We start from the raw sequence: 24,691 nt of genomic DNA on the forward strand, positions 1-24,691 counted from the left end.
TCAATACCTTTGATTGCATAGAGAAGCTTGAATCTAGTTATGTCATTGTGAGGGCTTGTTGAGTGATGCCATACTCCCTATCATAATTGTATCTTGCCTTTGTTGCATAAATAAGATTAGACTTAGTTTGGACTCCTACATCTCCAAAGTTGATTTAGCAAAGCGGTCCGATGTTTGATTTAAGGTAAATTCGATCCTTGTATTTTGTGGTGTGATTTTATGCTTGGCGGCTTGAGGGCCTACTTTTGATTTTTTGCCTTTTAATCCATGGTAAGTGGGTTGTATGGTGAGAGGGCTCCCGTAACCTTAAGACCATGTGTATACCGACAACAAAATCAAGCTTATATTGTCTCTCTAAGTTCTTCTCCAAGTTTGGTGTGCATCTATTTATGTTATGCTAGTCTCCTCCACACACAATATCATATGTTATGAGTGTTTGTTGAGGGTGTGTGTGCCTTTTGATTGATGTATATGGTTAGCTTGTATTGATTGGCTACAAGGAAAGATCTTTGGTGTCCTAGTTCACACACATAACTAGGTGGTGCCCCTTTTCTTGTTGAGTGTGTGGTTTTAGGGTTCTTATGTTTGTGTTGCATTGTGCCCCAAGCCCATTGAGCAACACGAGAGCCTTGAGGAGTGCTTAGAGGCCGCTCTTCTTGTTGCCTACCGCAAACTACCCCAATTTTGGTGCCCCCACTGAGGAATGAGCAGTTTTTGAAAGGGTATTTATCTCTTTAACACATAAATTTCCTTGTGTGTGCTTGTTGGGTATCATATTTTAAGAAGGAAAGTTGGTACTTTTGTGTGATCTTTCATGAATAATCCACCTCCTCCTAATCCTCTTGGGATTCAATTCAACCAGTTTCATTGGGTGCGCTCCATTAGAGTGAATGTTTGCATTGATAGAAAAAATTTCTACCAACAACGCATGGTTCTTCTTTTTGGTCTAGAAAGACTAAGAGAGGTTTTAGCATCACCTAATCCTGTCATACTTCCCATTGTAGATTACACCATCTCCTTTGATGTGCATATTTTCATCTTGTTTTAGCTTAGTTTTATGAATCAAGAAGACTTATACCGTAGGCTAATTTCTTATGCTAGGCAAGAAATACACATAGTTGTTGGTAGTAAGTTGCAATTTCAGCGTGTCATTCGTCATATGTTTGGACCTAGGCAAGTAGCAGCCATTAATGCCTCAGTTAATCCATTTATTTTGCCTTTGATTCATTATGACATAAGCTTTCACGTCTACATTTCCATTCTACTTTGAAAAAAAAAGAGTGAGAGAGAAAGAGAGTGAAGGAAGACCTTTGTGCAAACATATTTGTGCTTCTTCTTCTTAAGCATGGATACCACTAGGCAAATGAGTGGCTACCCCTTATTCTTTGGAGAGCCCGGTGAGGATGCCGAGTTGTTCTTATCAAACTTTAGAATGGCACTCCACATAAAGAGAGTGGTAGGAGACCAAGAGTGCTTAGACATGTTTGAGTTGGTCCTACGAAGAGATGCTTCCACTTGGTTTCAATCTCTACCTGCACATGGAAGAGTAGATTACAAGGGGGTCATACAACTTTTTAGAGAAAATTACTTCACTCCTTTGAACACACAAAAGCTATGGCAAGAAATAGTTGCTCATCATAAGCAAAAGGATCTAGAGGACTACTTGAGTTATAAGCAAGAATTCTTACGTCTTTGGACTCTTTGGTTACATAGTCTTCCTAACCCTGGAGATGGTGCAAAATTCTTGAAGAAGGAGAGATTTATTGCAGGGATGTACCTATCACTAAAATTGCAAGTAGAGTCAGGAGAGCCCACAACATTTGATGTTGCTGAGGCTAGGGCTACCAAGAAACTCCAAAAGATGAGGTGTATGCTAGGGGGGGGGGGCTTTATCTTTGATGATTCAAAGCCTAAGGAAGAGGTACAGTCTTGCACTCGTAGAGAATTACCTGAGGTCACAGTCGAGGTGATATAAAAGTTAAATGAGTCTTTAAATAACTTGTCTATCCACTTTGGAACAGAAGGGCCAAGCCAAAAGGGTTGAAGAACGAGAGCCACAACCTAGGCGACTCTTGTAATGTTGGAATTGCGGAGAGTCAGGGCATGGGATGTATAATTGTCCTTGGCCTCGTGGGGAGCGAGGGAAGCCTAACATGAATTATCCCAGTGATGAATGCAGGTGAAGGCACTAGTCAATAACAACCGAGATGATTTTGCAAAGGCCCAATACAACAAGACCACCTCCACGAGGAATGGAAGGAATGCCACCCTTGCCGGACCCAAATGTACATGTGGTAGAGGTAACAAAGGCCAAGGAGGTAGACATTGAAGCAAATGGTATCAAACGAGGGCATGGAAAAGAGAAGGAAAAGGAGGGTGTGGCATCACAAAGTGACCATGGACGAGGAAAGAAAGTGAAGGAAAACAAGGAAGTCAAGAGGAGACGATGTCGTATAAACCTCCAAGATTTTCCCCTTGGACATGGGATGGCTCCATACAACCTTTTGGAAGACATGAGAGGTAAGGGTCCTGATATCTCGTGGCCTCAATTTCTAGCCTTATGTCCACAAGTTAGGAGAGAATTAACAAAGGTCGTGAGCACTAGGAGAAAAACAAAAGAGAATTGTAAAAAACTCACAAGCCGAGATGGATGAGGACATTACACCTATATTAGATTGCTACATCAAGGGAAGGCTAGTTAAGAAGGGTCTAATAGATGGGGGTGCACAAATTTGCATCATGACAGAGGACCTTATGCAAAGACTAAGCATGCATATTCATGAAACACCTAAAATTAAGGTGAAAATGGCAAACAATAGCAAAGAAAAGTGTCTTGGGATTTGTAAGAATGTTTTTGTGGAAGTTTTTGGCATTAAGAAGGTTGTTGATTTTTATGTTATGTCTACCAAGGAAAGTGGTTATCCATTTATCCTAGGTAGACCATGGCCAATGAGAATGCGAGCTTTGCAGGATTGGAAAAATGGAAAGTTAATTTGCAGGGATGAAAATCGTATAAGAAGATTATCTTTGACATGAAGGAGCAACGACGAGAGGAGATAAATGAAGAATCTTCTCAAGGTGAAACAAAGGAGGATTGGACCGATGACACCTCAGAGGAAGAAAGCGGCAGTAGCACTACGGAAGAGGAGTCTTCCATTGAAGTCATGGGGGGTAAGATTCAGAGCAAAAGACAAAGAGACACCCTGTCAAGGTTTGGAGGAGGTAGGCTCTCAAGAAGACCAAATTGTGCATGATGAAGAAATGTTTGATGCTATGCTCTTAAAAAAGCTTACATTGGAGGAAGGAGAGGAGTTTAAATGTGTACTAAGGAAATTTCCTAGGTTTTTTTCTAAAGATTACACAGATGTGCGTGGCGTAGAGGCCATTAAACACAAGATCGAGCTAAAGCCAGAAGCCAAACCTAAGGCACAAAAGCTATGAAGACTAGGAGTCATCAAAAGGAGCAAGCACTACTCAAAGAGGTGAGGAAGTTTCTAGTAGCGGGGTTCATATATCCTGTAGAAAATTCAGAGTGGGTCTCTCCTGTCGTGGTCACTCCCCTTGGCAGTAAATCCTGGCCAGAGTCCTGGTTTTTGGTGTAATTGCTGAGTTTGTACAGTGTGTATGGTGCTGTGTGTTTTTGTTGAATGACCAGTTGTCTATGTTGGTTTTGAGCTATCTTTCTGGTGTGGGTGGGTGGTGAACAGAGAGAAGTGTTCCAGCCGATGTGGCTGGTGGTACCTCCGTTGTGTTAGTCTTTTCAAAGTTTGGGAGGTGAAGGGCTATAGAGGCGTGGTTCTTTTTTCTTTTTTTCACCTCATAGTGTTCATAGATGATTTTTGTGTATAGCTCTAAGTCATTGCATGTGCAGAGGGTGGAGAAGGCTTGAAGAAACTCTACGACATGGGGGGCCAACTCAATCCCGACAAATGTCATATCGGTGAGGATGAAGTAATCTTGCTTGGTCATAAGGTTTCTTCCAAAGGCATTGAGATGGATCCTAGAAAGGCAAAGGCTCTTGTCGATCTACCATCTCCAAAGAGTCTCAAGGAGGCCATCTCATTCATTCAAAAGGTGAAGTACATGTCACGCTTCATTCACTTAGCCTCAGAGTTACGTCACCCCTTGCAAAAATTGACTCAACAAGTAGAGTTTACATGGTCTAATGAGCTTGAGGAGTACTTTTGTAACATTAAAGTCATTTTCTCAAGCGCTACCAACACTCATGCCTCCTTGTTGGGAGCACACTTTCTTCGTTAGCTCTAGTGTTGGAAAGAAAATAGTGGGTGCAGTTTTGTTACAGCAAGATCCCCACAGTACTAGGATGCAGCCCATCTACTTTGTTAGTAGGGTCATGAATGTCTTGGAGAAAGGCTACATGGAAGCAGAACTCATGATGCTTGCTCTCATCTTTGTGGTGAGAAAATTTAGATCCTACTTGTTACCAAAACCTTTTGTAATTCTCACTGTAGAAAATTTGTTTCCTTGTGTGTCTTCTCAAATGACTCTCAGTACTAGAATCACAAAGTGGGTTATGGAATTGCAAGAATTCCAATACTCTTTCAAGATAGAAGATAGTGTGCATGCACAATTGGCAGGGATTCTCACTTATAGAGTGCATGAAAAGGAGATTAAGGTGCCTAAAGTAAAGACCCTACCATTGCCACCACCCAAAACTATACCTAATGCATTCACCTTGTTCTTTGATGGAGCTTTTAGAAAAGCCACAAGTAAAGCAGGGGGAGGGCTGGTGTGTGCTGCTCAACCCAAGTGGAGAGGTGGTTATGAAGGAGAAGGTCAACTTGCCAAGTTCTACTAGCAACAATGAAGCAGAGTATGACATACTACTTCATGGCTTGAAGGTGTGCATCAATCAAGGGATACACTGTCTCCTAGTAGTAAAAGGGGATGCACTTCTTATTGTAAGGCAAATTTTAGGCATTTGGGCATGCAAGAATGAAAGATTAAGGCAAAAGGTTCATGCTATCCGTAGGTTGTTTAATAAATTTGAGGAGGGGCAATTGTATCATATTCCTAGGAAACAAAATGAGGATGTTGATCTACCTGCACAACAAGCTGTTGCATGTGTTAAGAAGGAAATGCAAGTAGTCTTGGCTGCAGCGGCTATTAAGCAACCACGGTACCAAGGAATGGAGGCAATGGCTCCCATAGTGAGCTACATCTTGGAAGGTGAATTCCCACAAGATTTCACAAGGGCACAAAAGAGGAGGCTCATGAAGAGGGCAAGTTCTTTCTTGTTCTTAGAAGGTGCCCTCTACCAAAAAGGAAAAGATCAAGTGTGCAGAAGAGTACCAACAACAAGGAGATTCCGGCCATTTTAGAAGGTTTGCATGAAGAAGCATGTGGTGGCCATTTGGCTCAAGAACTAACTGTGAAAAAGATTTTGCTTGCTATGGGTATATTTGGCCAAGCTTACATGTGGATGTCCAACATTGGTGTAGGAGCTGTCATAACTGCCAAGTCAATGGTAATAAGAGGTTGCTACATGGTCCACGCCAATTAGTCATTGCAAGTGGTCCATTTGAAAAATGGGGCATTGATGCTATGGGTCCACTACCTAAAACTAAAAATGGAAAATTGTACATCTTAGTGGCCATAGACTACATGACTAAGTGGGTGGATGCTCAAAGTGTGGCAAGGATGAATGAAAAGACTGTAAGCAAATTTGTTTACACTCATATATGTTGCAGATTTGGCACACCCTTGGAGATTGTTTCTGACAATGGTCCAGGTTTTAGAAAAGGTTTGCTCACCAAAGTTTGTGAAGAGCTTCATATTTCACATTGTCATAGCACACCCTACTATCCCCAATCAAATGGGTTAGTAGAGAAGGCTAATGGTATCATTGCAGGAATCATAAGGAAGATGGTGAAGAACAAGATGAAGCTTTGGGACGAGTTCCTTGATGGAGCACTATGGGCATACTGGACTACCTACCGAGAAGCAACAGGGTTTACGCCCTTTCACTTAGTTTATGGTCAAGAAGCATTGCAGCCTATTGACCTCAACATTCCAACAATGCGGCTACATGGAAAAGGTGTGTAAGATTCCTCCCCAGCCTCTGAAGATGTCTAGTATCTTCCCCTGTAGTCAAATCCCTCTTCAGAAATATCAAAGATCTTGTTTCTACCTGTTTTGGCCTAGAGAAGAAAATATTCTAGAGAGAGATTATTTAGATTTTAAATATTTTTGGATAAAAAAATTTCTCATCCTATTAATATAAGTTCCCCTCAAACAGAAGTTCAAAAAGATTTCCAGAAGGTGCATTAGAAGTCAAGTATAATCTGCTCAAGAGGCATTATCCTGAGGGTCAAGATTTTTTTGAAATTTTAAATTAAGGTTCCTATGGGCCAATAATATCAATCCATGTGTGGGGAGGAGATAAATCCAATTTGTAAAAGAAATTACCCAAAAATGAGTAAATGCTCACGTAAGATGAAGAGTTGACTATGTACAAGGGTTATTAGTAAAAAACTATGAGTATTACTAAAAAATGAGATATTTTGGGTATAATCATTCCATTTTGACACATATGTAAGGACGGGGAGTCCCTTCAAGGAGGTGCATACTTCACATGCTTGAATGAGTTTTAAACTCAAAAATAATGTGATATTTTTATCTCTCCTCTCTCTTGGATCAAACCGAATCAAAACCGAATCAAAAAGGAACCAAACTAGGTCCAAATCTAGTCCAAATTCAACCAAACTAAAATCTAGAAAATTCTAGAAATTAGTTGGTCTTGGTTAGAGCCTCCCTCTCCTATAAATAGAACTTGAGTCTTTGTAAAAAAATAGGAGAAGTATACTATGCCAAAATTATGCTGAAATAATGCTAATTTTTACTATTCTCTAAAATTCTCTCCAAATTGAAGAAATTGGAGCTTCCCTCTTTCTTCAATATCCATTGGTGACTCCATCACCACACCAAACCAATTGATTGGTTGGGGGCCTCTACCGTGAACAAAGAATCAAGCAATTTGTAAGGTAAATGGTGAATTTTGATCTTTTCTATAAATTCTCAATGTTTCTCTCTTCTCAACCCCTCTCAAGCTTGAGAAGCTTAATTGGAATGGTTTTTGAATGCTATTGAAGTTAATTGATGAAAGGTAGTAAAGAATTACATAAATTTCTATTTATGCTTAATTTTAATGGTTTTTATGTAATTTCTCTCTCTCACTCAAAGAATGGTCATTCTCATGACCTATTCTCAATCCAAATGAAGCTTTTCATAAAGCTTTTCCTTAATCCAAGATTAATCTATGCTTGAGGCCAAATTAATGGCTTTTTTCTATACTTTTAGTTTATGTATTTCATGAATATTGATGATTCAATCCATTATGGGTTAATGATCTAATTAGGGATCATTCTAATCATTCCCTTAATGATAAGCTTTATCCTTTAAAATAATTAAGATTTATCAGTCATAGCAGCAGAGCTATGGCAAAATTTCTGTAAAAATTACACATGAAATAATTTCATTCAAAGCATGAAAAGAGGACTTCCTACCATATTCTAGGAATTATCATCCTAGATCAATTGAAAGAATTTCATTGTAATCATGAGAAATTAATTTTTATGTTATGCATAATTGATGAATTAAGAAAAAGAGGATTTCTAGTAATTAAATTTTATGTTAAAAAGAGTCATCCCCATCGTATGAGTATTCTTAAAGGGTTATTTTTATTCTAGACATAGAAAAATGTATACTATAAATATTTATTTATAAAAGTGTGATTTTCATCATAATTGATTTTATGTATAAGTAGATGCATAAAAGAATTTTTTTATATTAAAAGTGTGATTTTCATCATAAAGGATTTTATGCATAAATTAGATGCATAAAAGAAATTCTTTAATATTAAAAGAATGATTTGAGATGTGATAGGATGTGATAAGATGCGTATGGGAAGTGATAGGATGTGATAAGATGTGTATGAGATATGCTAGGATGTGATAAGATGTGTATGAGAAATGATAGGATGTGATAAGATGCGTATGAGATGTGATAAGATGTGATAAGAGGTGTATGAGATGTGATAGGATGTGATAAGATGCGTATGAGAAGTGATAAGATGTGATAAGATGTGTATGAGATGTGCTAGGATGTGATAAGATGTGTATGAGAAGTGATAGGATGTGATAAGATGCGTATGAGATGTGATAAGAGGTGTATGAGATGTGATAGGATGTGATAAGAGGTGTATGAGATGTGATAGGATGTGATAAGATGCGTATGAAAAGTGATAGGATGTGATAAGATGTATATGAGATGTGCTAGGATGTGATAAGATGCGTATGAGAAGTGATAGGATGTGATAAGAGGCGTATGAGATGTGATAAGAGGTGTATGAGATGTGATAGGATGTGATAAGAGGTGTATGAGATGTGATAGGATGTGATAAGTATGGGAAGTGATAGGATGTGATAAGATGTGTATGAGAAGTGATAGGATGTGATAAGATGAGTTAGGATGTGATAAGATGTGTATGGGATGAGGTAAGAAGTGTATCTGATGGGATAAGATATATATGGGTTGTGATAGGGCAAGAATGGATGTGATGTAAAAGAATAGATGTGAAGGTGTATGTGGTTATACGAATGGGAATGTAGAAATGGATGTATGAATATGGATGTGTATGTATGAAAGTGGATGTATGAATGTAGATGTGGATGTATGAATGTAGATATGGAATATGGATAAGGATATGGATGTGGATATGGATGTAAGAATGTGGATGTATGTGAATGTGAATGTGGATGTGTGAATGTGGATATGGATGTATGGATGTGGATATGGATGTATGGATATGGATGTATGAATGTGGATATGGATGTGGATATGGATGTATGGATGTGGATATGGATGTATGAATATGGATGTATGAATGTGAACGCGGATGTGAATGTATGATATGGATGTATGGATGTGGATATGGATGTATGGATGTGGATGTATGAATGTGAACGCGGGTGTGAATGTATGATATAGATGTATAGATGTGGATGTATGGATGTAGATGTGAATGTGGATGTATGAATGTGGATGTAGATGTGAAAATGGATGTATGGATGTGGATGTATGGATGTGGATGTATGAATGTGAACGCGGATGTGAATGTATGATATAGATGTATGGATGTGGATGTGGGTGTGGATGTATGAATATAGATGTGGATGTATGGATGTGGATATGGATGTGTATGTATGAATGTAGATGTGAATGTGGATGTAAGAATGTGGATGTAGATGTGAAAATGGATGTATGGATGTAGATGTGGATGTGGATGTATGAATATAGATGTGGATGTATGGATGTGGAGGTGGATGTATGAATATGGATGAGGAAATGGATGTATCGATGTGGATGTATGAATGTGGATGTGAAAATGGATGTATGGATGTAGATGTGAATGTGGAAGTATGAATGCGGATGTGGATGTGGATGTGGATGTGGATGTGAAAATGGATGTATGGATGTAGATGTGAATGTGGATGTACGAATGTGGATGTGTATGTGGAATAATGAATGCAAAAATGTATGTGAATGGATATGAAGTCAATATGAGCGAATGGATGAGATGAGATGTCATGTGAATCAGAATGTGAATGAATAATATAAGATGTGAATGAATGAGATGTAATGAGAAATGGATGTGATGAGACGTAATGTAAATTAAGAAAGATAGGAATGGATGTTATGTGAAGTGAATTAATCTGATGTGATGGGATGGAAAATGATGTATCTGGACAAGAATGGATACACATATGATTCGGAATTGGGTTAAGTAATATGGATTGATATGGAACAATCTGGAAAGACGTGAGTTCATTATAGAAACTGTATTTGTGACCTATTTGTAAGTGACTGTTTTATGTCAAGAATGATGGGGAAGCATTTTGATCGTCTTGTGATTAAGGTCGTGGAGACCTAACTGATAAAGTTGCAACAACTGATGACGGAGAGTCAATGGAGGACGTCTCGTGTAGCAAGGTCGGCAGAGGTCTTGACCAGCCTCCGTTTGATTTAAATGGTGAGCTTCTGGTACGGTGGATGAGGGACCAAGGAAGCGGCCTATGAGTGAAGCGCTAGGTGACCTGCGAAGGATCCTAGAGGGTGCTGAGCATACGATGCTTGGGCTCTAGGTCACCGAAGATACCGACACGTGCGTCGTGGAAGATATAAGAACAAGGAGCAAGAGTTGTTTTCTGAAACCGGGCATGGATCTGGTTGATTGACCTTGTTGGTCCTCAACGGATGAGTCCATGGCTCTCTTATATGGATATGTTGACTGATCTTGCTGATCTTCAATGAGGATTCCATCTTGATTTTTATATGTGAAAATATTGCCGGGTACTATGAGCTAGGAACTATTGAAAAAGGCCCCTGAGTGAACAGGTGGTGAGCATTCTGGTTGGCGAATGATGCCATAAGTACACCGATGAATGAATGATTGGAAATATGGATTCAACCAGAGATTTTGAGGATTGTCATCAGTGACATAATGGTTTCATTAAAGGATTGTTTTAAAGTTAGCTGATGCTGAAAAAAAGGCAATTTCATATTGGGTGTGTAAGTGGTGTGACTAGTTTTATGTTTGCATGAACTTCCAGCTAGGGGGCCTGGGAACTCTTTTCCCTGGTACCCGGGACAAAACCTAACTGAATTCCTAATTGGATCCCATCACTACAGTGGTTGGGCGGTTGGCTAACCCATGGGACTGGATGGGGTTAGGCTGGACTGATGTATCCGTAAAATGAGACTCCTTTCTGTTATTACGATAGATGAAGTAAATCCCGTATAGTAATTGTTCTATGGATAGGAATCAACGGCTATGCCTCTTAATGGGGAAAAATGTGTTGATCTCTATGGTCCAAGAGTGCAAGTTTCTTCCTTGATCTGGCTGAGTATCTTTATAGGTACGGTCGGATCAGCTTGGTCAGTAAATGATCTTGACTACGTTAGAGTAAAATTTTATCCTGGAGGAATCGTCTGTGCTTTCTGGGCAAGAGAAGTTTTTTCAAGTTCGATTTTGGAAGAACCGAGGAATTAGTCACCTGTCCGGATATCCGTGGAGACGAGGCCCTGAGTGTAGGACCCTGCCCTGCGCTAGATGTACTACTTCCGCTGCTAACACCCCAAATCCGTTGCGTGGTGGGGGACAGGGATCTTACAGCTGGTATCAGAGTGAATTGGCTAATGAGGATCAACCGAGAAGCCAAATATGTCAAAAATTTATCAAGAAGCACTAAAAGGTTGTAATTGTGTGATAAAATTCATACAATTCGATATTCAAACTGAAATTCGTAAATTGGTAATTGGGTCTTCAGATGGAAGTACCGCAATTGTATGGAATCCCTGACTTGCTTGAGGCCTAGACATGATGGTATTTATCTTATAGTTCCAAGAACCATGACTACCCGTATATACCGAGGGTATAACTGTAGCTCTTTACTGGCAGTATATACGAGTAAATCTAAGACTTGAAATTATAAGCATTAATGCTATCCAGATGATGAATTCGAATGTGGTTGATATGATTTTTAAATTCTGGTTGAGAACTGATGAGTTGATTTGGATTCTGATTGAAAAAAAAATGATGATTCCTAAAAATAGGTTGAAATGTAATAAGCTGAGCGAAACCACAATGAGGATGAATGGGATGAGACCCTGTGATGATGTTCATAACTGGAATGACGTTAATAACTCCAGCAAATCACTATGAGATTAGTGGATTGTGCTGGCAGATTGCTGCTGTTAACACTTGACCCAGTGGATCAAGTTAAAGGAGGTTAAATTAAAATCTGCATAAATGAAAAATTTCCATGAAGGACTGTTCAGATAGAAATTTCGGTCTAATGGACCATTATTGTGATAAGGAATTGAATGTTATGATCTGAGTGAATTGTTATTTAATAATGAGTTTTATATAAGGGATCTTTATCCTAGGATTCTATTTGTGTTCACCAAAATATAAGGAACCCATAATCAGTTGGATCTTAAGAAAAAGAATTCTCCTCTAGTTTTGCGAGATGAGGACATCTCGCGTTTTTTAAGTGGGGTAGAATGTAAGATTCCTCCCCAGCCTCTCAGGATGTCCAGTATCTTCCCCTGTAGTCAAATCCCTCTTCAAAAATATCAAAGATCTTGTTTCTACCTGTTTTGGCCTAGAGAGAGAAAATATTCTAGAGAGAGATTATTTAGATTTTGAATATTTTTGGATAGAAAAATTTCTCATCCTATTAATATAAGTTCCCCTGAAATAGAAGTTCAAAAAGATTTCTAGAAGGTGCATTAGAAATCAAGTATAATCTGCTTAAGAGGCATTATCCTGAGGGTCAAGATTTTTTCGAAATTTTAAATTAAGGTTCCTATGGGCCAATAAGATCAATCCATGTGTGGGGAGGAGATAAATCCAATTTGTAAAAGAAATTATCCAAAAATGAGTAAATGCTCACATAAGATGAAGAGTTGACTATGTATAAGGGTTATTAGTAAAAAACTATGAGTATTACTAAAAAATGAGATATTTTGGGTATAATCATTCCATTTTGACACATATGTAAGGAAGGGGAGTCCCTTCAAGGAGGTGCATACTTCACATGCTTGAATGAGTTTTAAACTCAAAAATAATGTGATATTTTTTATCTCTCCTCTCTCTTGGATCAAACCGAATCAAAACCGAATCAAAAAGGAACCAAACAAGGTCCAAATCTAGTCCAAATTCAACCAAACTGAAATCTAGAAAATTCTAGAAATGAGTTGGTCTTGGTTAGAGCCTCCCTCCCCTATAAATAGAACTTAAGTCTTTGTAAAAAATAGGAGAATTATACTATGCCAAAATTATGCTGAAATAATGCTAATTTTTACTATTCTCTAAAATTCTCTCCAAATTGAAGAAATTGGAGCTTCCCTCTTTCTTCAATCTCCATTGGTGACTCCATCAGCACATCAAACCAATTGATTGGTTGGGGGGCCTCTACCGTGAACAAAGAATCAAGCAATTTGTAAGGTAAATGGTGAATTTTGATCTTTTCTATAAATTCTCAATGTTTCTCTCTTTTCAACCCCTCTCAAGCTTGAGAAGCTTAATTGGAATGGTTTTTGAATGCTATTGAAGTTAATTGATGAATGGTAGTAAAGAATTACATAAATTTCTATTTATGCTTAATTTTAATGGTTTTTATGTAATTTCTCTCTCTCACTCAAAGAATGGTTATTCTCATGACCTAGTCTCAATCCAAATGAAGCTTTTCATAAAGCTTTTCCTTAATCCAAGATTAATCTATGCTTGAGGCCAAATTAATGGCTTTTTTCTATACTTTTAGTTTATGTATTTCATGAATATTGATGATTCAATCCATTATGGGTTAATGATCCAATTAGGGATCATTCTAATCATTCCCTTAATAATAAGCTTTATCCTTTAAAATAATTGAGATTTATCAGTCATAGCAGCGGAGCTATGGCAAAATTTCTGTAAAAATTACACATGAAATAATTTATTCAAAGCATGAAAAGAGGACTTCCTACCATATTCTAGGAATTGTCATCCTAGATTAATTGAAAGAATTTCATTGTAATCATGAGAAATTAATTTTTATGTTATGCATAATTGATGAATTAAGAAAAAGAGGATTTCTAGTAATTAAATTTTATGTTAAAAAGAGTAATCTCCATCGTATGAGTATTCTTAAAGGGTTATTTTCATTCTAGACATAGAAAAATTTATACTAGAAATATTTATTTATAAAAGTGTGATTTTTATCATAATTGATTTTATGCATAAAAGATTTTTTTTTATATTAAAAGTGTGATTTTCATCATAAAGGATTTTATGCATAAAATAAATTATTTTATATCAAAAGAATGATTTTCATCATAAATGATTTGTATGCATAAACATATGCATAAAAGATTTTTTTAATATTAAAAGTGAGATTTTCATCATAATTGGATTTTATGCACAAATTAGATGCATAAGAGAAATTCTTTTATTCTAAAAGTATAATACCTACTAAATTGGATTTATGCATGGAAAGATGCATAAAGAAATTATTTTAACCCAAAAGTGTTATTCTCATCAATTTTGATTTTATGCATAGAAAGATGCATAAAGAATTTTATTTTTAATTCAAAAGAGTTATTCTTATCAATTTTGATTTTATAAATAGAAAGATGCATAAAGAATTTTATTTTTAAGTCAAAAGAGTTATTCTTTTCAATTTTGATTTTATCCATAGAAAGATGCATAAAGAATTTTATTTTTAATTCAAAAGAGTTATTGTTATCAATTTTGATTTTATGCATAGCTAGATGCATAAAAGATTTATTCTAAAAGTGTTAGTTTCATTAAGATGAAAATTTATGCATAGAAAGATGTATAAAAGATTTATTTTTATTTCGAAAGTATTATTCTCATTAAATTCAAATTTATGCATAGTAAAATGCATAAAAGGATTATTATAAAAGTGTTATTCCTACTAAAGTTGTCTTTATGCCTAATAAGATGCGTATGAGATATGATAGGATGTGATAAGAGGTGTATGAGATGTGATAGGATGTGATAAGATGCATATGGGAAGTGATAGGATGTGATAAGATGTGTATGAGATGTGATAGGATGTGATAAGATACGTATGGAAAGTGATAGGATGTGATAGGATGTGTATGCGATGTGCTAGGATGTGATAAGATGTGTATGAGAAGTGATAGGATGTGATAAGATGCGTATGAGATGTGATAAGAGGTGTATGAGATGTGATAGGATGTGATAAAAGGTATATGAGATGTGATAGGATGTGATAAGATGCGTATGGGAAGTGATAGGATGTGTCAAGATGTGTATGAGATGTGCTAGGATGTGATAAGATGTGTATGAGAAGTGATAGGATGTGATAAGATGCGTATGAGATGTGATAGGATGTGATAAGAGGTGTATGAGATGTGATAGTATGTGATAAGAGGTGTATGAGATGTGATAGGATGTGATAAGATGCGTATGGGAAGTGATAGGATGTGATAAGATGTGTATGAGATGTGCTAGGATGTGATAAGATGCATATGAGAAGTGATAGGATGTGATAAGAGGTGTATGAGATGTGATAGAATGTGATAAGATGCATATGGAAAGTGATAGGATGTGATAAGATGTGTATGAGAAGTGATAGGATGTGATAAGATGCATATGGGATGTGTTAGGATGTGATAAGATGAGTTAGGATGTGATAAGATGTGTATGGGATGAGGTAAGAAGTGTATCTGATGGAATAAGATGTATATGGGTTGTGATAGGGCAAGAATGGATGTGATGTAAAAGAATAGATGTGAAGGCGTATGTGGTTATATGAATGGGAATGTAGAAATGGATGTATGAATATGGATGTGTATGTATGGAAGTGGATGTATGAATGTAGATGTGGATGTATGAATGTAGATATGGAATATGGATAAGGATATGGATGTAAGAATGTGGATGTATGTGAATGTGAATGTGGATGTGGATGTGGATATGGATGTATGGATGTGGATGTATGAATGTGAACGCGGATGTGAATGTATGATATAGATGTATGGATGTGGATATGGATGTATGGATGTGGATCTATGAATGTGAACGCGGATGTGAATGTATGATATAGATGTATGGATGTAGATGTGAATGTGGATGTATGAATGTGGATGTAGATGTGAAAATGGATGTATGGATGTAGATGTGGATGTGGATGTATGGATGTGAATGCAGATGTGAATGTATGATATAGATGTATGGATGTGGATGTGGGTGTGGATGTATGGATGTGGATGTATGAATATAGATGTGGATGTATGGATGCGGATATGGATATGTATGTATGAATGTAGATGTGAATGTGGATGTAGATGTGTGTAAGATCCCTGTCCCCACCGCGCAATGGATTCGGGGTACTAGCAGCGGAAGTAGCACTTCTTGCGCCGGGGAGGGTCCCACACTCGGGGCCTCGCCCACAGATATCCGGACAAGAGACTAATCCGTCGGTTTTTCCAAAACCAAACCCTGGAAAACCTTCCCTTATCTAGAAAGCACGGGCGATTCCACCAGGATAACTTTTTACTCTAACGTAGTCAAGACCATTACTGATCAAGCTGATCTGACCGCAACTATAAAGATACTCGGTCAGATCAAGGAAGAAACTTGCACTTGGATCATTGGGATCAATGCTTTTTTTCCCATCAAGAGGCACAGCCGTATCCATAGAACAATTACTATCCGGGATTTACTTTATCTATCGTAATAACAGAAATTGAGTCTCGATTTACGGATCCATCAGTCCAGCCTAACCCCATCCAGTCCCATGGGTTAGCCAACCGCCCAACCACTATAGTGATGGGATCCAATTAAGAATTTGGTTAGGTTTTGTCCCGGGTACCAAGGAAAAGAGTTCCAAGGCCCCCTAGCCAGAAAAGTTCATGCAAACATAAAACTAGTTACACCACTTACACACCCAATATGAAATTGCCTTTTTCTTAGCATCAGCTAACTTTAAAACAATCCTTTAATGAAACCATTATGTCACTGATGACAATCCTCATAGTCTCTGGTTGAATCCTTATTTCCAGTCATTCATTCATCAGTATACTTATGGCATCATTGGCAACCAGAACGCTCACCACCTGTTCACTCAGGGGCCTTTTCCATAGTTCCTAGCTCATAGTAACCGGCAATATATTCATATAACAAAATGGAATCTCCGTGGAAGATCAGCAAGATCAACCCACAAATCCATATAAAAGAGCCATGAACTCATCTGTTGAGGACCAGCAAGGTCAATCAACCAGATCCATGCCCAGTTTCAGAAAACAACTCTTATTCCTTGTTCCAATATCTTCCACGACGCACGTGTGGGTATCTTCGGCGACCCAGAGCCCGAGCACCGTATGGTCAGCACCCTCTAGGATCCTTCGCAGGTGACCTAGCGCTTCACTCATAGGCCGCTTCCTTGGTCCCTCATCCACTGTACCGGAAGCTCACCATTTAAATCGAACTGAGGCTGGTCAAGACCTCGGTCGACCTTGCTACGCGAGACGTCCTCCATTGACTCTCCGTCAGCAGTTGCAACTTTAACAATTAGGTCTTCATGACCTTAATCCACAAGACGGTCAAAATGCTTCCCCAGCATTCTTGACATAAAACAGTCATTTACAAGCAGTCACAAAATACAGTTTCTAAATCGAACTCTCATCTTTCCACATTCTCTCTCCTTAGTCCACATTACTTATTCCACATTCCATTCAATGTGTACTCATTCTCATCCATTTGCTCATATCGACGACACATTAATTCACATACACATTCACATTCACATCCATACATCCACATCTACATGCATACATCCATTTTCACATCCTCATTTATACATCCACATTCATACATACACATCCATATCCACATTCACATTCATACATCCACATCCACATCCATACATCCACATCCATATCCATATCCACATCCATACATCCACATCCACATCCACATTCATGCATCCACATCCACATTCCCATTCACATCTATACATCCACATCTACATCCACATACATACATACATCCACATCCGTATCTACATCCATACATCTACATCCACATCCACATCCACATTCACATTCATATTCACATCCATATATCCACATCTACATGCATACATCCATTATCACGTCCTCATTCATATATCCACATCCACATACATACATACATCCACATCCACATACCTACATACATCCACATCCACATACATACATACATCTATACATTCACATCTACATCCACATACATACATACATCCACATCCGCATTCCCATTCACATCTATACATCCACACACATACATACATCCACATCTACATCCACATTCACATCTACGCATATACATCTTCATGCATACATCCATTTTCACATTCATACATCCACACTCCCATCTCCACATTCACACATCCACATACATACATCCATTTCCACATTCCTATTCATATAACCCAATATGCCTTCACATCTAATCTTTTACATCACATCCATTCTTGCCCTATCACAACCCATATACATCTTATCCTATCACACACACTTCTTACCTCATCTCATACACATCTTATCACATCTTAATTCATCTTATCACCTACTAACTTATTTCATAAGCATCTTATCACCTCTTATCACATCTTATACACCTCTTATCACATCCTATCACATCTCATATCTATTTATAGAATACAAGAGAATTCTTATATTTGATATAAGATTTCTTTACACATTTATTTATGCATAAATTCCATTTAATGAGATTAATACTTTCGAAGTAAAAATCAATCTTTTATGCATCTTCCTATTCATTTTAAATGAAAATGACACTTTTGAATTAAAATTCAATCTTTTATGCATCTTCCTATGCATAAATTCTATTTGGTAGAAATTACACTTTTAGAATAAAAGAATTTCTCTTATGCATCTAAGTTATGCATAAAATCCATTTATGATGAAAATCACACTTTTAGTATAAAAAGAATATCTTTTATGCATACTTCTATGCATAAAAGAATATCTTTTATGCATACTTCTATGCTGCATGAAATCCAAATATGATAAAAGTAACACTTTTATAATAAAATAATCAACTCTTGTGCATACTTCTATGCATGAAATTCAATTGTGATAAAAGTAACACTTTTATAATAAAATAATCAACTTTTATGCATACCTCTATGCATGAAATCTAAATATGATAAAAGTAACACTTTTATAATAAAATAATCAACTCTTATGCATACTTCTATGCATGAAATTCAATTGTGATAAAAGTAACACTTTTGTAATAAAATAATCATCTTTCATGCATACCTCTATGCATGAAATTCAATTATGCTAAAAGTAACACTTTTGTAATAAAATAATCATCTTTTATGCATACCTCTATGCATGAAATTCAATTATGCTAAAAGTAACACTTTTGTAATAAAATAATCATCTTTTATGCATACCTCTATATGCATGAAATTCAAATATGATAAAAGTAACACTTTTATAATAAAATAATCATCTTTTATGCATACCTCTATGCATGAAATTCAAATATGATAAAAGTAACACTTTTATAATAAAATAATCATCTTTTATGCATACCTCTATGCATGAAATTCAATTATGATAAAAGTAACACTTTTACATTAAAATAATAATCTTTTATGCATACCTCTATGCATGAAATCTAATTATGATAAAAGTAACACTTTTATGTTAAAATAATAATCTTTTATGCATACCTCTATGCATGAAAATCAATTATGCATAATATAAAAATCAATTTCTCTATGATTATAATGAATATCTTCAATTAATCTAGGATGATAATTCCTAGAATATGGTAGGAAGTCCTCTTTTCATGCTTTGAATGAAATTATTTTATGCGTAATTTTTATAAAAATTTTGCCATAGCTCCGCTGCTATGACTGATAAATCTCAATTTTTCTAAGGGATAAAGCTTATCATTAAGAAATAATTAGAATGATCCCTAATTGGATCAATAATCCATAATGGATTGAATCATCAATATTCATGAAATATATAAACTAGAAGCATAGAAAGAAGGCATTAATTTGTCCTCAAGTATAGATTAATCTTGGATTAAGGAAAAGCTTTATGAAAAGCTTCATTTGGATTGAGAATGGGTCATGAGTATGACCATTTCTTGAGTGAGAGAGAGAAATTACATAAAAACCATTTGAATTAAGCATAAATGAAAATTTATGTAATTCTTAACTATCATTAATCAATTAACTTCAATAGCATTCATCAAATTATGTAACTCTTCACTACCATTCATCAATTAACTTCAAAAGCATTCAAAAACCTTTCCAATTAAGCTTCTCAAGCTTGAGAGGGGTTGAGAAAAGAGAAACATTGAGAAATTATAGAAAAGATCAAAATTCACCATTTACCTTACAAATTGCTTGATTCTTTGTTCACGGTAGAGGCCCCCAACCAATCAATTGGTTAAGTATGTTGATGGAGCCACCAATGGGGATTGAAGAAAGAGGGAAGCTCCAATTTCTTCAATTTGGAGAGAATTTTAGAGAATAGTAGAAATTAGCATTATTTCAGCATAACTGTAGTATAGTAAAATTCTTCTATTTTTTTTCAAAGGACTCATGTTCTATTTATAGGAGAGGGAAGCTCTAACCAAAGCTAACTGAATTCTAGAATTTTCTAGATTCAGTTTGGTTGAATTTGGACTAGATTTGGATCTAGTTTGGTTCCTTTTTGATTCGGTTTGGTTCCATTTTGATTTGGTTTGATTCAAGAGAGAGGAGAGATAAAAATATCACATTATTTTTGAGTTTAAAACTCATTCAAGCATATGAAATATGCATCTCCTTTAATGGACTCCCCTTCCTTACATATGTGTCAAAATGGAATCATTATACCCAAAATATCTCATATTTTTAATATTGCTCATAGTTTTTTACTAATAAACCTTGTACATTTTCAACTCTTCATCTTATGTGAGCATTTACTCATTTTTGGATACCCAAAATATCTCATATTTTTGATATTACTCATAGTTTCTTACTAATAAACCTTGTACATAGTCAACTCTTCATCTTATGTGAGCATTTACTCATTTTTGGGTATCTTCTTTTACAAATTGGATTTATCTCCTCCCTACACATGGATTGATGCTATTGGCCCATAGGAACCTTAATTGGACCATAATCCAAAAATTTCTGAAAATCTAGACCCTTAGGCTAAGGTCCTTTATACCCATTTCCAATAAATTCTAATTGCACATTGAAAAGTTCTTTTTGAATTTCTGTTTCAGGGAAACTTATTTTAATAAGATGAGATAATTTTCTATCTAAAAATATTAAAAATCTGAATATTCTCTCTCTAGAATATTTTCTCTCTCTATGCTAAAATAGTCAAAGACAAGATCTCTTATATTTCTGAAGAGGGAATTGATTATAGGGAAATATGCTAGATATTTTGAGAGGCTGGGGAGGAATCTTACAATGTGAAAATGGATGTATAGATGTAGATGTGGATGTGGATGTGGATGTATGGATGTGGAGGTGGATGTATGAATATAGATGTGGAAATGGATGTATCGATATGGATGTATGAATATGGATGTGGAAATGGATGTATCGATGTGGATGTATGAATGTGGATATGAAAATGGATGTATGGATGTAGATGTGAATGTGGAAGTATGAATGTGGATGTGGATGTGGATGTATGAATGTGGATGTGAAAATGGATGTATGGATGTAGATGTGAATGTGGATGTACGAATGTGGATGTACAAATGTGGATGTGTATGTGGAATAATGAATGCAAAAATGTATGTGAATGGATATGAAGTCAATATGAGCAAATGGATGAGATGAGATGTCATGTGAATCAGAATGTGAATGAATAATATAAGATGTGAATGAATGAGATGTAATGAGAAATGGATGTGATGAGACGTAATGTAAATTAAGAAAGATAGGAATGGATGTTATGTGAAGTGAATGAATCTGATGTGATGGGATGGAAAATGATGTATCTGGTCAAGAATGGATACACATATGATTTGGAATTGGGTTAAGTAATATGGATTGATGTGGAACAATCTGGAAAGACGTGAGTTCATTATAGAAACTGTATTTGTGACCTGCTTGTAAGTGACTGTTTTATGTCAAGAATGCTGGGGAAGCATTTTGATCGTCTTGTGATTAAGATCGTGGAGACCTAATTGATAAAGTTGCAACTGCTGAGACAGAGAGTCAATGGAGGACGTCTCGCATAGCAAGGTCGGCAGAGGTCTTGACCAGCCTCGGTTCGATTTAAATGGTGAGCTTTTGGTACGGTGGATGAGGGACCAAGGAAGCGGCCTATGAGTGAAGCGCTAGGTGACCTGCGAAGGATCCTAGAGGGTGCTGAACATATGGTGCTCGGGCTTTGGGTCGCCAAAGATACCCACACGTGAATCGTGGAAGATATTGGAACAAGGAGTAAGAGTTGTTTTCTAAAATCGGGCATGGATCTGGTTGATTGACCTTGTTGGTCCTCAACGGATGAGTCCATGGCTCTCTTATATGGATCTGTTGATTGATCTTGCTGGTCTTCAACGAGGATTCCATCTTGATTTTTATATGTGAAAATATTGCCGGGTACTATGGGCTAGGAACTATTGAAAAGGCCCCTGAGTGAACAGGTGGTGAGCGTTTTGGTTGGCCAATGATGCCATAAGTACACCGATGAATGAATGATTGGAAATATGGATTCAACCAGAGATTTTGAGGATTGTCATCAGTGACATAATGGTTTCATTAAAGGATTGTTTTAAAGTTAGCTGATGCTGAGAAAAAGGCAATTTCATATTGGGTGTGTAAGTGGTGTGACTAGTTTTATGTTTGCATGAACTTTCCCTAGGGGACCTGAGAACTCTTTTCCCTGGTACCCAGGACAAAACCTAACCAAATTCCTAATTGGATCCTATCACTACAGTGGTTGGGCGGTTGGCTAACCCATGGGACTGTAGGCTGGACTGATGGATCCGTAAAATGAGACTCCTTTCTGTTATTACGATAGATGAAGTAAATCCCAGATAGTAATTGTTCTATGGATAGGAATCAATGGCTGTGCCTCTTGATGGGGAAAAAAGCGTTGATCTCTATGGTCCAAGTGCAAGTTTCTTCCTTGATCTGGCCGAGTATCTTTATAGGTACGGTCGGATCAGTTTGGTCAGTAATGATCTTGACTACGTTAGAGTAAAATTTTATCCTGGAGGAATCGCTTGTGCTTTCCGGGTAAAAGGAGTTTTTCCGAGTTCGATTTTGGAAGAACCGAGGAATTAGTCACCTGTTTGGATATCCGTGGATGAGGCCCTGAGTGTAGGACCCTGCCCCACGCTAGATGTACTACTTCCGCTACTAACACCCGAAACAGGGATCTATTAAGGTGGACTAGGAGATCAAGATGCATGGGTGGATCGACTTCTCACTTTAGTTGAGCTAAAGTGGAAAAGAGAAGATGCATACGAGTGTTATAGAAGAAAAGCCATGCAAGCAGTGGAGAAGTTCAATGCAACTTTGAAAGATAAGGGCATCAAAGAAGGAGATTTTGTGCTAAGGTATGACAATCGACTTAACCGGTTTGATGCCAAGTTTGAAACTAGATGGCAGGGACCATACATTGTCAAGAAGGTTTTCAACTCTAGCTATTATCAGCTCGTGGATTTGGATGGCAAAGAAAATTCTAAGAAGGTTAATGGCTACAGACTCAAGCCATACTTGAGTCGCATTCTAGTGACAGACTCACAAAAGCAACCACAAAAAGGAGATAAAAGGGCATGTAAGTTCTGTTGTTTGAGTGATGTCTGTGGTGCAAAACACGAGGAACATAAGAAATATGGACAAGAGAACTACATTACACGACTTGCTTTAGAAGGCCTACTTTATGATGGTACATGAATATACCATCATCTAGGGGGAGGGCTTAATGATAGCTGTTTTTTCGACTATCCACATTACCACAGGGAGCGACCTCGGCCAAGGAAAATCACATAAACTCTTTGTCATAAATTCCTTTTCACTATAAATAGGCATGTGTGCGTTAGGGACTTTACCCATATCTTCTATATATTTTTATATTATTAAAAAAAAGTTTTTGCTAGCTACTTATCAAAAATAAATAAAATTATTACGGCCCATTTTGTGTAAATATTTCATTTCATATAAGGGCCTAAATATGGGGGTCTCTATTTTCTCTAATTATGTAAATACTTCATTAGGTGTGTGTATTACAAAATCTAAGTATATTTTTATTTATTTATTATTTTTATTATCATTTTTTCTTCATAATACTTTTGGACCATCATTGTACATATGTTCAACTTCACCATGCATAAGTAAATCCTATGCCCTCACATTTCTACCCACACCATGTAGAAAGCCAAAAATAAATAAAAATAAAAAATCTACTACCTAAATCACTTTTTCCCTTAGACTATTTCATCTTTTATTCTCTCATCTACCCTAAAATAATGAGGATCTCCCTCCCTTTTGACTTCCATAGTATAGTATTTTTATTTTTCATATATCAATTATTTTTGTATATATTATTTTAGTATTTTTATTCACAATTAGATCTTTTTGTTTATTTTATTTTCCTATCATAATAACCATATTATCATGATATGTTACTAGTTAAAGTACTAGCTTGTTTTTTTCTTAAATCCTTCTATAAAATGGAAAAAATCTCCTCCATGGATGCAAGTGTCCACATACACTTGAGTCTCTAAGGTGAGGATATGATGTATTGGGGGCTCACTCTTGGAGCTATCAAGAAATTCCACCGATGGGGACCCACACAAAGATTTTGAGAATTCAGAAAATACATAATTCTGCTGAAATGTTTGTGCTCACCTCCACTCCGAATTTGGACTGGTCATCGAGAGACAAAAGTTAGCTCATGAGCTCAAGAATATGCTCAAATGTTTTGAGAATTTTTGGAGCTAATGGCGGTGAGATATGAATTTTTTATTGGACCCCAGTCTGCCCACTTTTCGACAAGGTACACCCAGTCTCTTCTCACCTCCCTTACACATTCATCACTTACACACTTACTCATTCCTTTCTCACTCCATCAAACCTGCAAACTTCAT

This window comes from Cibotium barometz, chromosome 41 (assembly GCF_041138505.1).
Source record: "Cibotium barometz isolate CiBa-2024 chromosome 41, ASM4113850v1, whole genome shotgun sequence".
In the NCBI taxonomy this organism is placed as follows: Eukaryota; Viridiplantae; Streptophyta; class Polypodiopsida; order Cyatheales; family Cibotiaceae; genus Cibotium; species Cibotium barometz.